The sequence below is a fragment of the Diadema antillarum genome, unplaced genomic scaffold (genome assembly GCF_040938485.1).
Source record: "Diadema antillarum isolate AM-2024a unplaced genomic scaffold, OU_Dant_1.0 scf00000131, whole genome shotgun sequence".
In the NCBI taxonomy this organism is placed as follows: Eukaryota; Metazoa; Echinodermata; class Echinoidea; order Diadematoida; family Diadematidae; genus Diadema; species Diadema antillarum.
In genome coordinates, this window is record NW_027271020.1 from 2599206 (window position 1) to 2617335 (window position 18130).

Consider the following 18130-nt stretch of genomic DNA (forward strand, 5'->3'; position numbering starts at 1 on the left):
AACTATTTTGTGCATACATTTATGCAAACATAAGTTACAGTATATCTCTTGCTCAAAGACAAATTAGGCAATTCTTGATGTACAGAAATTCAGGAGACCATCGTCATAAGCAAGCTCTTGACGAGGACAATGGCCTCAGAAATGATTGTCTAAACAATACAACATTGTAAGAATATCACATAATAAATCACCATTCACTGAGTGGCGATAAGGAGAAAGGGAGGGAAGAATGAGAGGAAAAAGTGCAGTGGTGCATTGTGCATTCTGTTCTCTCACTTCAAATCCCAAGAAGACCGAGTTTCTTGAATCTTGTAATTACAGCACATATCCACAACTCGTCAACATACAATAAAGGGACTTAATGGGGATGGAGTCTCGATGTTTGCAATTGGGTAAAAGTTAAGTTGTTATAATTCGGAAGCAAAGGTGGGACTACTTTTTAGCAAGAAGGTAATTGTTTAATTGTCTCGCTCTGATGAGTTGATTTTCTGGGACCTAAGTAATACAAGCTGTGCTTTTAATTTCAGCTAGCCTATACATTGGTTCTTATTACCATTAAGTATTTACTTTTTGGCAAATGTGTATAGTACATTTATTAGAATATACGTTTCAATCAAAAGAAGTCAAAAAGTCAAAAAGACAAGATGTTATTGTGTAGGGATGTTAACTGTAACTCGGTTATGACTATCTTTTTCTTTATGCTTGTGAACGCAAAGTGGAAATAAATTCAAATCAATCAACTGATCAAAACATCAATTCGAAGAAATGACTCAGGGTATAGGCTATCAGGATACTATGGGTTGACTCAACCTTGTCGTATGGGGGTAATGAGAGCCTTAGATGTTGTCTGATACTGTGGGGGAGGGGGTTGCACGATTCTTACATTTTAGTGGCATACTCAAGTGCTGATAGAGGTCAATTACTTACTGGAGATGGGTACATTTCACTTTAACGGACAGAGGTAACTGACTGACTAAAGGTATAGGAGATAAGTGTGGCGAACAGTAATCACGTAATGGAAAGGAAGTAGGGCCTAGGTAGTAATAGATTTTCTTACATCACACAACAGTGACAACACCTTAACGTCACCTTGTTTCATGTCCATGATTACGATTGTGTCCATTTTCTAGCATACGAAAGTTGTTTATTTCATAGCTATTTTTGTGTGTGTGTGTGTGTGTGTGTGTGTGCGTGTGTGTGTGTGTGTGTGTGTGTGTGTGTGTGTGTGTATTATGTCAGCGTTTAACGAAACTTCAACTTAGGAACAATTCTGTTTGGGGTTTTTTTTTTCGCTGCAGAAATCCTCTTGAACAAGAGAGTGGCATTTCACTTTAACGACCAGCTGTGACTGATGAGAGTGAGTTGAACTGTTACAATGTTCGTAGATGTACTTGAAACTAAAGCAGGAAGGGCTACTTCGGTGTCTGGTTCCTACGTGCAAATAATCCAAACATAAAAGGTCAGATGAACAATCTTTAGATTGTGAATATAGAGTATTTTAATTCACTCACGCATACACACACTGATACACCTGTCAACATAGCTATAAGTTGTTCAAGATCACGTTTTCATTATTCCCGATCCATTGTGAAATTTGTTAAAAATTTGCTCGTTTCGAATCACTGTGTGTTTGTTGCTGTTGTTGTAGTTGTAGTTTTCTACGCCGCGAGACGTCCTTCATTACGCATCCTTTTTCTGATGAGTGTGGGTGGTGGAAAGGGTGGCCTGATTTGCATTAGTGCACTGGCCTGGGCAGAGGTTCACGCACTTCGCGAAAAATATAATCCCTGTTTAAGTTGCACTTCAGTAGGATATAGAAGTGAGGTAGTACCCCTCCCGCCTCCCTCCCGAAATAAGGCTCGTAATATCGAGTTTGTTTGTTTGTTTGTTTGTTTGGTGTTTTTTTTTTGATATACGCACCTTCTTTTTCATTTCCAGATTAACAAACCTTCAGAATAACGTGCCTCACCTGAATTTTTGAATTCAACCATCATGCGTAATGATAATCTTCGGGATTATTCATAACTCCACAAAATGTTCATCTTCCGATCTATAAACATCTACAGGTATAAAGAATTAGTGTTTTTCGGAGTAACGAACCATCAGAATAACAAACCTTATTTTCTTTTGGGATCAACGAATTTGAGGAATAGTTAACATCACTTGATTGAACCTACACTGCTCTGTTAGATTTAAGAGCCCCTTTATCAACATGATACTGTTTATCTGTTGTGTTCTTGTATTATTTACTTTGATAGTATTATATTCATACACCTACACACCACACACTGTTATAGTCAAATAGTAAATATGGATAAAGACTTGGAAAAGCCTGTTTTCTGAAGGAGCCATTTGTTTTTCGCGACGAATTTTCAGTGACGTATAGAAGTAGTAAAAAAACAAAAAAACAAAACAGACATATAGCTGAAAGGCGGACTTTGTGTCTGGTTGGTGATCATAATTTTGCTCATTACAATGTGCAGAGGTCCTTTGGGCGCATGCAAGTTGGCACTTACATGCCTATAACGTCCAGTGTATGCCAGGGCGTGTGTGTGTGTGTGTGTGTGTGTGTTTAATTGTTTGATTGATCAACCACTGGTTCTCACTCTCTACCAGGGTTCAAGGGTACAAACAGTGGTGATGACTTAACATTCATTATTGACCAATTGCAGCGAGTAGTACCGGTTCTCTCCGGTCACTCCCTTAACCTACCATGGGTAGCTCCATGCTCCATACCCATCATGGAGCAACAAAATGCGGTATGCTCGCCTGCATTCAGTGATTGTACAGCACAGCCAATACGGCGTTGATGACGGGATCAAGCTGACGTGAACGAGGACCAGACGTATCGGAGTCGGAGGCACAGAAAAAGGTGAGGTGGTAGCCTGAAGCCGCTGCGTCAGATTGTGGATAAGGTATATTCCTGAACAGGTTTAACGTTTTCATTATGTAGTGCACCATGACACAACCGATAACCTATATAATACAGTTCATGTACTAGTATACGCCATGAGGAAAAATCATACACCTGTCAATGCCTGTACAATTATTATTACAGTTTGGAAATTCGGTCAATACTCCTATTTACTCATATTCCTTTATTTGTTTATCTGACGACCACCCCTTTAAAAATGATACAGATTTTTAAATGATTATCTTAGATGATTTAAAGGAAGGAATTCTGTCCTTGTTCGTTCAGTAGCAAAAAAACCGAATAGAAATATGTAGAAATCATTTAAAGCAAAGATGTGACATTAATTTGGACGGTTGATGGTTTTAATATTCAAATAGGCTATTGTACATTCTTGATATGGGTCCTCTATTGCACAGTTTGGAATTCCTGATTATCTGATGAACTGAACATGATGTGACATTTATTAACAGTCACCTGGTGCCATTCGGATAGAAAGCCTGATCTGACTACTTTTATGGAGAGAGTAATATAAATATACCATCATGACTGAGACATTTACTAAAACAAAAGGTAAAGGGCACCTTACTAAATAATCGAAAATGCGAAAACCATATACCTCGTGAAGGCATCTCACTTCTTGGAGATAAAACATAAATTGACGTTTACTGCATGACTTTTTTTTTAGTAAGACGTAGTATGGCCATTTTGGCATTAATATCCGGGGACATGCCAATCTTTAATGGTAACCAATGGTTAAGTAAAAGTAGAGGGTCTCAAAATTTTGTCGCCGTAAGGAGTTGGTCTTATTAGAGAACATTGTACCCATTGCATTTTGGAAGTCCATTGGTAACACCACGCAGGGTAACAGAGGTTATAAACAATGTAGTAAGATGCGACCATAATATTATTCACGTAAATCATCTAAAAGCAAAGTGAAGTATTTGTTTTTCGCTCTCTTGCTCGACCTTTGCACGTCATGACTGAAGATCAAAGTCAAGCAGACAAAATAATTATTGTAGGCCACAACCGTTGCCCTACTCTATAGGCCTGCATAAAATACTAACTTGAATGGATGGAAAGATGACTCCGATTTCCATGCCAGGTGATATGATATGTGTGTGTGTGATATGGCATGCGTCTCAGGCATGCTGACATCAACACAATGTTGAAATGGATTCTTATTGCACAGATAAGAACCTATTGGTTGAGCTTCGTTTTGTTTGCCCAATAGTTAACCCCCTCCCCGCGCTTTCTTGTTTGACGTATCCCTGTAGCTTTATAGGTGTTGAAATTGGCAATGAATGCATATTGGATAAACCTTATAATCCAACAATCAGTCGAAAAGTACCAAATACTGGACTGGGATGGGGAGCTGACAGAATGGAAGTTGAAAGGGCCATTCCAGACGATTTTCATAATTTCACATCATGTAGTGCATAAATCGACAGCGCCATGTATAGATTTATGGAATTTATTGTGGTCTTTGAGCAGAGAAACCAATAGACCAGTTCGTAATTCCACTTTGCGCATGAGCAGAAAAAGGTCATTTGTACCAACATGCATTTTGGTTTATTAATTCACTGAGATAAGCATCTGTAATGTGATGATTATTCATGTGATCCTTATCTAAATAGTGCTTGCCAGCACATCCGCCTGACAGCAAGCCTGGTATTTGGCAATATCAAAAGAAAAAGGTTGTTATTGCATTCAATACGAAACAATGAATTAGATGCCTGCTAAAGTGTCAACTGACGGACTATTCTGGTCACCTGGTCTAAACACAAGTTCATACTTTGTTTGAACACGAATTCCATACATTGTATGTTGGGCAGCTTATGCATTATACCGCTTTGAAAACGAGTGATGTGCTTAACCAACTGAGAAAAAAATAAAGGTCATTTGTACCAAGGTGTACATGAGCTAATTACGAACTGGCTTCTGAAAAATCTTAAACAATTTACAATGAATAGCGTTGATGACATAGGAGCCTCACGTATTTCAGACAATAATGTAGCAGTGGAATTCCATTACAATACCGCTTGACTGACAAGTTCACCTGTGTAGGATGTATGCATACCTTCTTCTTTTGTTTTGTTTCCTTGAGCCCCAACTCATGCATTTTGATGGTGAGGCTGCCATGTCATCATCCTTGTTCATTGCAATTTGTTATAAATTTTGAATACATCCTTATTCATCATCCCAATCACTGTACATTCTCAAACTATGTATACGCTCAGTATCGTTGTTCAAATGTAATAGTCTGAAAAATCATCCGGAGGTCTCCCTTGATAGGAGCGAGGGTAATTATGGACACCTCAGACTCTGTAGCAGTCACTGTCACCAACATGTCGCGAAGCCAACGAGAAAAGATTCCGCCACAATATGTTGGACTCGGTTACCTTAATCGTACATGGGACCTTGCACCTTGCACTCATCTCGTCCTTGAACTTGAAGTCATACTCCCTTATCAGATAACGTCATTGTCATGTTAATGGCTATAGACCAAACAGCGCAAAATTTCTTTAACAGTGTTGTAATATAATTTTAGAAATACCCTTTTCTGCTGCGATTTATGTTAATGAGCTGACGAGCCCAACAGCCCAATATATCAACTGGTAATGTGCTAACATACGCGTGGGTATAAGAGAAGACATACCTTGGGTATAGCCGTGTGTACAGCACATCTGTAATGCATAAAAGGGGAGGTATTAAATTAAACGTCAAAATGCCAGTGTGCAAAGCGATATATTATGTATAGTAATCACTGTTAACACTGCCAAGGGACATTTACATTTTTTTAAAATCCTCAATCCAAGGAAAGAAAGGTTCCGCCCATAATGCCGATATGGCTTCGATATCTCGGACCAACCAAACTGAATATCAGAACATTTGAACATTCGAAGTTTCGTGTATTATCATTGTAGCGGATTCCAATTAGAGCCTACTGCCTACAGGAATCATCTTTCGTTGTCGCATTAACGAACATCATAGGTATACGAAATTTGTGTATTATTTGTGTGTTGAAATAAAAACCTTCGAAATGACGAACGTTTGTCCGTTTTCCGAATAACGAACCTTGAACTGTTCAAAATATTTACGAGTGTATCACCCACCTCCTCCATATGGCATTATTCTCCCAATAAGTCTAACAATACATTTTGACGGTGCGAGACACAGCAGTTTCACGTGACTGGCGAGAAACTGAAATCGCATGTTCGAAAGTTTGATAGCACAACCCTACATTGCATTGAGTTGTTGAATCAAGTTCAATTGGGATGACAAAGTTGTTTCAGAAAGCAGTATTTGGAAATTTCAACAAGTTTCATGATTGAACCTGCTCTGCACTGTAAAGGTTACAGGCTGTAAAAACAAAAACAAAACCATTAAAAAAAATGCTTCCAAGGACACTTCGTGGCGGAGGCATATGAAAAAAAAAAAAGTTTGGCAATGCAACATCCACTTCGACACGCATTCTTCCATATAAAATGTCAAACTTAATTGCCAGAGGAAGTGACCCTTTGTTATCAGTTATTTCCCATGAAACAGTACATTCCCCTGTCATTTGGTGCTTATTACTAAGAGGTTTTGAACTTGTATACTGGAGTATTGTTTTTTTCGCACTCCTCCTGGTTTCGCTATAGTATATAGTATGGCATGTTATTTCTTTTTTGGACTGTCGAAAACGAACCTTGGAGATTTCGTTTTCGGATTAACGCAAACGGTCGGAGTATAAAACCTTCGGAATGACAAACCTTATTTCATTTTCAGACTCTCGAACCTTCAGACTATCAAACCTCATGTTATTATCGATTTAATGAATCGACGGAATAATGGACCTTCTTAATTTCTTGATTAACAAGGCTCACAAATTCCAATGCTTCGTATCAAAGCCACAAAATTTCATCTTAATGAACATCTAGGTATATCGGCTTTTAGTATTTCGGAATGGCAAACCATAGCAATCATAACGGGCATCATCCGCCCGTATCCGCTATATCGCGTTCTACTTCCAATAGGTGTAGGCCTACAGTATGTTTTGACGATGTGAGATGACAGTTTTTCATGAGTAGCAAGAAATTGAAATCACTTGTTTGAAAAATTTGATTGCAAAACCCTTGGCGGTTACATGATTATTATACATTCTTGAACAAGTTTCGTCGGGATGACGTTATTGTTTCAGAGAGCAATAATTTGGGAATTTTGACAAGATTTAATTTCTATGCGGTGTTAGTTACTTGGTTAAGGTGCAATTTTGTTGATGTTTGACCTCATTACAATGTATATACTACCATTTTCAGCGATGACGAAAAATCAATGTCCCTCCCTTTTATATCACGGCCCAAAACTGCTCTAGAGATTTCAATTCTCATGATACACGACTTTATCGGTCTATATTCAAATTGCACGAAGAGACCTTGAGCCTTGCTTACAACTTATATGTAAAGAAATAGTATGAAGTAAGTAGCAGAATTACGGCACTTTCACTTGATATCTACCCTTTGAGCTGAATGACCAAAATACTTTCTCCAAATAGTCATGATCATGACGTGATATACACGTATGCCAATTTTCTGCTTTGCTTTGACCCATTCTCAAATTATGGGAAAAGTAGTGAAATTTTAGCCTTTTTATTTGACCTTTGACAGCCATGATCCCGTTTCTTTCCCGTACAGAATTACTGGTGCAATGCACGTATTACCAAGTTTAATTAGGTGTATGCATCTTTTCCCAGGTATGGAGCAAATGATAATTTCAGCGTTATACAGCGTAATCTCAGCATTTTAACCTGACCTTTGACCCTTGACCTTTGACCTCGATCATGACCCGAAACTTTCCAAGAGAATCGTTGTAAGACAGTATGTTGTAATAAGTTTCATAAAGACACCATTATATACACACTAAGAAAAAAAGGTTCAATAAGGGAGCTAAAAGGGTTCGAAGTCGCGGAAATGGGTGCAAATTACACGATTTGCGAAAATGGTGGAACTTTGCTTCTTATATGGTTCATTTGGGGTTCGATCTTGCCCCGGTCATTGACGGTGCAATATTGCGCCCCAAACTAGTCTCAAAACAAAGACCTCCTATGGTGTTGCTCGACACTAAAATGCAATATTACATATCCTTCTGCTGATATTATGAACATATATTTTTTGATATCAGGAAACTTAATTTTCTTTCATATTCTATAATCATTCATCGAGAGTATATTTTCAAATCAAGTTGAGTCCATGATGAAAGGGGTCTACTAAAAAAAACTAACGTAGAATACCTGATTGCTTGTCTGGTATTGACCAATCACATTGTACGAATAACCTAGGAGGTTTAACAGATGAAGTTCCAACTGGCTGTAATTATTCAAATAGTCGTCAGGTTTCCATTGCTGTACAAAACAATTCCACAGGTGCATTTGTGCCTTCACTGATCGGGATTCGATGCCGCCGTCTCGCTGAGCAATCTGAAGATTCATTTTGGACGTTCACATAATTTTGGCTATATTTTGCTTGTCTATCTATTAAATGAAATGAAATCCTATACTTTAAGATAAAAACATATAAAGCAAAAGTCAAATCTGAACAGAAATATTATTGTGCATAAGTGTTACTCTTAATCAGAGCTGTTTCATGTGAAAGTGTTTAAACTGTACCCCGGATAGCCGGTTTATTTTATCACTTTTCCTCATGATTCTGACAAAGCAAACTGACATGAATCTTCAAATAGAATTCTTTATCAATAGATACATCAGATTACTGCCCAGGCATGCCTATTAGAATAACGTTCGTTTTATTTTTTTTTTTGCGCAATTTCTATTCGTGTATCCCCGTGTCTTTAACATTCACTTAACCTATCTCTTATTGGTTGGGATGTCGAAACGTAATTACCATTACAAAGACATATCTTCCTGTCTGTGGGTCATTCTTGCTAAGGTGCAATATTGAGCCCATAACTAGTCTCAAAGAAAGACCTATATGGTGTTGAGCGACACTTGAATACAATATTGCATACCGTCGTGGTGCTACCATGTACATGTTTTTTTTTTTAAGATATCATAAAACTTGATATTCTCCCATAATTTCATAATCATCCATTGGAGCATTTTTGAATTAAGTTGAGTCTTTGATGGAAGGGTCTGCGAACAAGCTAACGAAGAATACCTCACTGCTCGTCTGGTATTGACCAATCAAAATGGAATATGTCACAGCATTCCCTGCATGCTTACTGTGCGATGATAGAGTCAAACCCTACTATACACCCTAAAGATTTTCGTTGCGACTCGATCTCGGGACAGCAAAAAAAAAATATATATTTTTTTTTTCAAGGCCCTCAAATCTGGAATTCCATCCACTCTGATGTGAAATGTAAGAAAATGGTACAAAGTTTTAAGAAAGCTTTCAAGCGTATTTTACTTGAAAGGTTTTCTGGAAGTTACCAATATCATTTTACGAATTTATAAGAGACTAGCAAGATAGGGTGTGTTTGTGAAAATGACATCTTGCGTATTGTTAATGTGCGCTGGTCCATGTTTTTGTCTGCGTATGCATTGGTGTGTATGTGTGTGTGTGTGTGTGTGTGTGTGTGTGCCAATGTTTTTCTCTGTATATACAATGTATTTACTTTTCCGGGATTAGTTTTGGATAAGGCCAATTGCCTTCTCACTCACCTCTTCACTTGATATCTTTTGCTGTTTGTTTGCTTTGTTTATTTGTTTGTTTGTCACATTGTCATTTTATACTAGTCATACTATTGTCACATTTTATGTATGCATATTTTATTAAGTGAAAATAAATGAAATGATAAAATAAAATCATTTAGAGAGCAAAATCGCGGATATGATAAGGGTGCAAACTACGCGATATATTTTTAAGGGTTGATTTTTTCCCTTTTTTTTTCATGGATTCATGCACGGTAAAGCCTAAGGGTAAAATGCATGCACATGAAAAATGTAAGCATATGTTTCCATGTGCTTGCAAACACCACATTTTAGAATGAATAAAGACTAGCTGTGATAGTGGAATTTCTCATGAATAAATGATAAAGCATTCACACCCTGGCCATTGTTCAACACCATTGTCAGGGTGTTAACCACATACTCCCATACACACCCATTGACCCCTGTGCAAAGTGAAAGTTTTGTACAGAGGGTTGGAAATAGAGCAAAATCTGTAACCTAACTGTGAAATTAATCATGGATTTCATGAAACTGATTTATGTTTTAAACCACCTCCAACAAAGTTGTGCACTATACAACTATCACCCATATCAGTGACAGTGTTATCTGATATATAGTTACTGAATTATTAAGAATCAAAAGTGGAAAATGTTTTTTTTTTTTAAACGCCTATTAATCCATAGAATACATTCGATGCAAAATAATGACATGGATGTTTCCTTAAGTGTCAATTCACGGACCCAGTCGTTTGGTCACCTGTTGTGGGCATGTTCATTCTTTTCTTGAACATGATTTATGAATTCAATGAATTGTTGAGTCGTGCGAACTTATGTGCACATAAGTTGACTCCCAGATGGCTCATTGTACAGCTCGTGCATGCGTAGGTGAGCTGAGCATCTAGCTCAAATTCCATTTCCACAGCAGATCAGCTCTTCTGAGGCTTTTCGTAACGGCTTACTGCAACTCTGACTTCAACATTATTTTGTCCACTTCATAATATCAAGACCCCGTAGATTCTTACTACGTGGAAAATGGTGAGTTCAAACATCATCGTAAAGCATGATTTTAAATATCCACAATGTTCTCGACCAAGGCCTTACTCTCGATATTACCCTTCATCAAATTTCTTGTATCTGTTATGTTTTTGGTTGAATAGCCATGTCTTATAATGTAGGCTTGTAGGCAGTAATATTGAAATGTTCATTTTAGAGTTCTGTTAAAATTGGCTAGTTTTATGCGTGCTGTTTTCTGTTTTATGCGTGCTGTTTCGTAACCATTCTGTGGAATTATATCAGCTTTAACGATAAAATGTCTTGCTAAAGACGTCATGGCATTCCGATTTCCGATTTCCGATTTCAGATTCATTTATTGTTCATTTAGGAAATTCTTTTTGTTGGCATATGGGCGTGCACACAGGAATGTCTACGTACATGCATAAACTTACATATATTATTCATGTACATGAACACATTATAAATGATACAATTTTCACTGCATACACAATCATACAAGCATAATTTATACTCACAATACAGTGAACACATACATCATCACAAATTTCAAATAATTCTTTACATTTACCGATCAACAACAAAACAAAATAGTTAAGAAAACGTGGAATCGGATATTCCTATAGGAAGTGTATCCTTTACATAACCTTTACGCCCCCCCCCCCCCCACACACACACATCCCCAAGGATAATACATCGCGTCGTGCCATACCACATTTGATTAATAACGAATAAAAGGAACTGAAGTTGATGAGTAATTGTTGATATACTTATGGATAAATAGACCAGTGCACTAACTAACCTTCTAATGGCAAACATTGCACGCTTATTTTAATGCTGGGATAATTCTCTATAGTCAGGTACAGTAGTGTTAGTGGTGGACTTAATTACACCCTGTATGCAGCAAGGCAGTGCATAAAAATTGAACTATACATTAAGCTGCCATGGAGAGAGTTATGTAGTCACATTTACATAAGTCAGCTCTTCTGCAAAATTATTACACACGCATGAGCAGTGGCCTTGAACTCATGACACTTGATTTTTTTTTCCTTTTCAGGTATTCAAGCAAGATACAGTATGATGAAGTTGCGCGCATTCTCCTGATCACGTAAACTTATATGCAATTCTGAAGGACAGAGTGATTCCTCAAAAGAATATGTAAGTTTAATTAATGGATTAATCCGTAATATATGTATTTTCAGGTTATTGATTCATCTAGATTTTCAGCATGTGATATCCGTGAAGTATATTATATTAAAGCTTATTATTACACATGAACGCAGTTTTATCTGTTTATCAGTTACTATAACGTAGCCACCGTTTAGTGGGTTGTGGAAAATTTGATAAGAATATAGTGCAATTTTTGATACCATCTATAATTGAGAGTTATGTTACTCAAGTGGACCATTGCGATCATTTATTCTTGCCTTTTGCGTTCTATGTCTTCTCTGTTTTTTGGATTTTTTCCTGAAAACTCCATGATGGATTGTAACTCATATACAGGCAGCATCTCTCTCTCTCTCTCTTTTTTTTTTTTTTTTTTTTTTTGGGGTGGGGGGTAATCTTCTTTTCTGTTACCAGTATTATTAAAGTAAATCAAGTCAATGTTATGAATAAGTAGAGAGGGCTATATTTTCACTTTTTTGCGTGTGTGGTAACAGGATTAGAGGTGTCAACCATAATGGGCATCATTACATCCACTGCCATGGCCAGCACCCGGACCATCATCTGTGGCAAGCTCAGCAACGGCTGAATGGCTGAGTCTTACTCCTTTCCTAACTGTGTAAAATATACAGCAAACTGATGTTAAATTGGCATGTAATATGATGCTGTCTTACTTTGTTATTTTATGTTATGAAGACTTTGAGTTGGTTAGGAAAAATGTGGGATTATTTGAATATGCCCTATGTCATAAATGTATGCAGGCCTACATAAAAGGTGTGTGTTTTCATCTCAGTCCAAATTCGCCACATTTGTTTTCAACATGACTTTACTCAGGCTATTCCACATCTATTCTTTTTCTTTTTCAGCTCTAACTTAGTGATGTTTGCATGCTGTCTCCTAATTTCCCGTCTGCTTGGAGACGACATGCTGTATGTCTGTGACAAAGTAAGTGCTGCATTTTTTTTTTTTTTTTTGTGGGAGACGGGAATTCCATCTGCTTTGTGACTAGAACTATACGAGGGATATTTCTTTGCAACATTATCATGTTTTACTTATATGACAACGAGCTGAAATAAATCTATCCGACCGGATTTGTTTGTAACCAATATCAAAGCTTAGAGGGATGGTATAGTATTGGCGGAGGCGAGGATTTGGGCTTTTAACTTTTTGTGATATACCAAGAACCTACTTATGAAATAATAGAGAGTATGCCATTCTAAGAGGAATTCTATTTTTTATTTAATGAAAATTGGTTTTGAAATGGATGAGGCATCCAAAAACAAAGTAAAACGCAGCGATCGTGATAAAAAGTGGGTCCTACTTATTATTGCTCTGTTTTGGATATCGCAGCTATTTCAAAACCATTTCTCATTATCTCAGCAAAAAATGTTAGAAACCTGAAGTAGATCTCAACAAAAACTATACAATCAATTTAATTTTCCATTTTCTGGTCAATGGTCTTAGTTGCAACCTGTTAGTTTATGTAAGCAACAAAATTGCGTAGTGTAAACGACCTATTTCCTTCGAAATTTTATTCAGTCATTATTTATTCATGCCAAAATCTCTTTCAGAACCTGGCAGGACTAAATCCCACAATCTCCACTGTGAATGCTGCGCACTAGTGACATCACTATTTGGCTGGATGGTTGTGAAATCTGCCCGAATTCCTGTATACAATCGTGTCTTCCTTCGCTACAATGTTTGCGGCCTTCTGTGCTCTGTGGCTTTGAGTATCCCAAACAAGGAAGAAACACTCGATGCATTCTTCAGCAGTACATTGCAAGCCTTGATCTGAACAGGCAACTATCACGAAAAAAAAAAAAAAAAACCTACGGCATTTCATTAACAATATTGTTCAATAATTGTCTTGATATAGTTTACCAGCCTAAAGTTTTCATGGTGTAAACTTTTACAAGGAATTGTCACCAGAGAAATGATGTTGTTCAGGTTGTCCCTCCGTTCGTACATCTGTCTGTAATCGATTATGGCAACGTTGAATCACGAAGGAAAATGAAACGAAAAGTACAAGTGGACAAGTTAATGCAGGGAGATTACTTTAGCAGTTTAACACATCGTGACAAATTGAGGAATATCGGAAAATCCGTTGAAGAGCTATATATACATATATATTTAGAGTTTCAGTGCCGCCATTTCGAGATGAGAAAGCTACATCTTTGACGTCAACCATGGATAATTGTATAAAGAAATGTAAAGAAAATAGGCATAGTTTCACGTTTCTAGCATTACAAAAGGAGCACTTGATTTACTTCTTCCAGAAGGGGGGGGGGGGGGTAATATTACCCATAACATTGTGGCAACGACAAATAAGTCGAGGCAATTTGTACTTTTCATACAGAATCAAATTTTATGGAATTCCCTTGATATTTTCTTCATGTACGTTTCCATACATGAAAGTGACACTGAAACGTTGAAAAATGCATAACTTCCACTGGATCATACGATTTTCCATGTTCACTTATGTGTTCTTATGATATTGCTCCAATCCACGGGTACATTTGGATTTCATTCCCCTTTTATACTATTTGAGGTATCCAAATTAAACTTTGCATATGTATGTACGATTGGACGAAGTTACTTCTACCACCTTGTGGGTGCCAGCGTTCAAGGTCAAATATTGTAGGTCATTGTCAAATTCTACAATGTCATTTCGTGCTCTTTCTTTGTATCTCACCTGGTAAGCACTGCCCACATAGTATTGTGGTGTTCTTTTAATAACTTTCAACACTTTAGAGCTATATGACCACCAAAGTCACTCCTCAGATCATCTAAAGATGGATGTCAAGTGTTTATATTGGGGAAGTCCGACTCCGTCAACAGTCAAAAAGTGAATGTCAATGAGCTTACATTTGAAAATCAGTGTAATCACAAATTCGATATGTGGGCAAGACATCACTTCGCTTTTACCATGTTAGATGGTGAATATTAACATTTTGTGAAGCTTCCGTTTCTAATTCATACAGCATCAGCATACCTCATGTCTGAGAATAGTGGTAAAGAAGATTAGAGACTTTGGCAACAGCGTGTAAAATTCGCAAAATTTTATTTTGTGCCTTATATTTGCTGAACAAACGTCGTAGGAGTACTACAATCTGTTAAGCAATAAAGCGGAACAATAACTCTATTATTAGCGTTATAGAATAAATGACAATGATGTAGTTCTGAAGCATACTTTTCATTAGATACTTTTGCAATGACTCCATGTATACTTTTAATCGAACTAGGTATATAATCACCAATGACTTGTACTTGAATAACGACAGAATGATTCGGTGAGGAAAGTTTTCTGTCACGTCATTAGGAAGAAGGGAACGTGTCAATATTATGCTATTTGTTCCGTAGTTATTTCTGAAGTGGTTAAATGTATTTTCCTAAAACATTTTTCATTTTATATATACCTACGTTGCATCCAGATGCCTATTCGTTGAAAAATGTGGGCAGTGTATTCAAAGGTCAAAGATCATACGTATGGGCCTAGGGTATACAACATTTCACTAGTTGTTGTTGTTGTTGTTGTTGTTTGGTGTTTTTTTTTTTTGGGGGGGGGGGGGACACGGTTCAAAGTGTCCTGAAACCTTGTATAATACATGCATTTAGTTATGTATGATGCCAAACTGTTGCCGCTCATACAAATGCAGCCGTTTCAAGGAAATAACATAAGATTATTCTTATTCTCCATGATTTGGTAATGCTAATGTGGTTCATAAGAGTCCAGTGAAACTGTGTATAGAACAAAAAATGGATTTGACAATGGTATACGATATCCGCAATTTACTCTTTGACGGGGTCTATCATCCGATTAATATGTATAAGCACGGTAGTCCCCTATTCGGAAACTACAAGTTAAGATAAGCTGCATTCATTTTGCACGCGACCATGGCGTTATAGCCAAAGGTGATCTGCAAATCACTGTGTGCCTACAGAGGATTGGAAAATGTAACAAATTTCTGTGTATGGAACAAAAAAAACAGAAACTGGTGCATGTATAATTGTCAGTCACTTTGTTAGTCGTTATGATGATTTGCTCATTGCAGTTCCGGAATCTCAGCTCGAGGGACTCGAATTGATCCCAAATCAGTCGGAATACGTGTATCACCCAAGACAAAATCTGAATACATAACTGCGATTCTGCCTAGTCTCCATTGGTAGCCCATAAGAGCTGGTATCAAGTTTGATTTTCATATTATAATCATACCTTGTATTTAGATGTTTTCATCGAAATGCCCGTATACCTGTATACGGTACACTATGCGGATGTCAATTAAGTATCTAAACGATGATAAATTGTAGTCGTAATCTAAGTGCCAAGAATCTCATGATTTAAATAAGTGTGAACCCCAAGACATGTCGTGATAAGGACTTTAAGACAATTGGCATCGTCATTATAAAACAAACTCCTAATTGTAAGACATGTAGATTCATATCTATGCTGGAAACATATCTTTTTGATGATTCATGATGACGTCACTGCTACATGAATACTGTACGCATGGAAATATGTAGGCCTATTCGTTTAAATGCATACAAACAACTTGTTAAATCCTCTTAACATCTTTTTTTTTTATAGATATGGTGCATACTTTAGAAATGTAAGTAGCATGCTCTTGTTTTTGAGGCTTTGTGTACTGGTAAGAAGCATATCTTATTCATATAGATTATGTGAATAAGTACGTATTCAAGTACGTTTTGAATAAAACGTATCCAGACAAATGTATATCATATTTTTACCTCTTCCTTCATGCAGATGTATACTCTTGCCTAGAGGGTTTGTTTGATAGATAGTGATAGTGCTCACCTTATTGGAAAGGTAATTGGGTAAATATTTGGTTTTAGTATGTCATTCAAACACAACTCTAAGTTAACTTCTATATTAACATTTCAGAACTCACAAATTCCACATACACATTTCATGATTCAAAGGATCCAAATTACACCAATCCTATTTACTGTGCAGAGTGCAACAACAGCATAAGTTTGATATACTGAGCAAACAGGCTTGCATTAGTTCGCACTATTCAAGGTTTAAAGTAGTTAAGTAACCAAATTGTACCCGGTTATGTGATGCTAAATATTTACCTTATAGGTATAATGTTGCAAATATGTGGTGCTTATTTCATCCATAACTGCTGCAAAATTGCTTCTTTAAAGGAGCCAATCAGTGTCACTGCCTGTTCCTCTAGAGACGCAATATTGCCCAGTAATCTCAAGGTGCACTTGAGGTTACTGGGCAACATTGCGCCTCTAAAGGCGTAGACAGTGACACTGACTGGCTCCTTTAAAGAAGCAATTTTGCAGCAGTCATGGATCAAATAAGCACCACAAAGGTGCAACATTATACCTATATATATGGCACAAAATCGCACCCTCAAGAGAGGCTACAATCTTGGAACTTTGGGTGCTTCTTTGCACCCTCACGAAAGGTATAAAGTTGCACCAAAAGTAGAGGCAAGAAAGGGTGCAAAGTTGCGCCGAAAATTAAAGGGGGAAAGATCACACCCTCAAGAAAGGTGCAACTCAGCACCAATTAGTGTGGGTGGAAAGATGCACCCTCAAGAAAAGGGTGAAACTTAGCAACACTTAGTGTGGGTGGAAGTATGCACCCAAGGGAAGAACTTCGCACCCTCAATAAAGGGTGCAATGTTGCAAAGGTGCGCCCACAGGGTGCACAATTATACCATTGCACCATGGTGCAACTTTTGCACCAATTTCTTGAGGGTGCAAGATAACACCCATAGGGAGCCACCAGTGTGACATCACTTTGCACCCTTAAAAGGTGCAAGAGTGAACCATTTTTTCTTAGTGTGTAGACATACATTTCCGAGATATGAAGAAAAGTGAAATTTGATCATTTTCACTCGACTTCGCACCCAAGAGCACATGGTCTAATTTTTCCTATACAGTGTATAGAGAATCCTTATCTGATAGAACGATTTACAGAAATACTCTAGATTCATCAGAATACCTTCAGGTATTGCAGAGGACGGGGGAGCGCGTGCGCCCCCAAGCTAGGCGCAGCTTCGTCCACTCAGTGGCGGATCCAGAGCTGGGGGGGGGGGGGGGGTGGGGGCGCAACCGGCGCAAGCCCCCCTTTATTTTTCGTTAAAAACAAAAGAAATAAAAAGACAAAAAATGAAATGAAACCCGGAAGTGGTACCAGAAATATTAGTTGCGCCCCCCCTCCTTTTACAGAATTCCTGGATCCGCCCCTGGTCCACTCATATACATTTCAAATATGCCAAGTTTCAGTTGGATTTACCTCAAATTGTTCTTAAGGTGTCCACAAAATTGATAACGGACCCATAGGGACGGACAGATGGACGGATAGACGGACAACCCGAAAACATAATATGCCTCCAG

General features: G+C 37.6%; 1 protein-coding gene across 1 annotated transcript in view; it reads left to right on the plus strand.

Annotated features, from left to right (window-relative positions):
* The first annotated feature begins 2611 nt into the window (after positions 1 to 2611).
* The window catches only part of LOC139720625 (monocarboxylate transporter 7-like), a 33706-nt gene continuing 18187 nt past the window's right edge, over positions 2612 to 18130 (plus strand). Inside the window, exon 1 of the mRNA XM_071631980.1 lies at positions 2612 to 2872. The gene's annotated coding sequence lies outside the window, so the exon portion shown is untranslated. The remainder of the gene's footprint in view (positions 2873 to 18130) is intronic.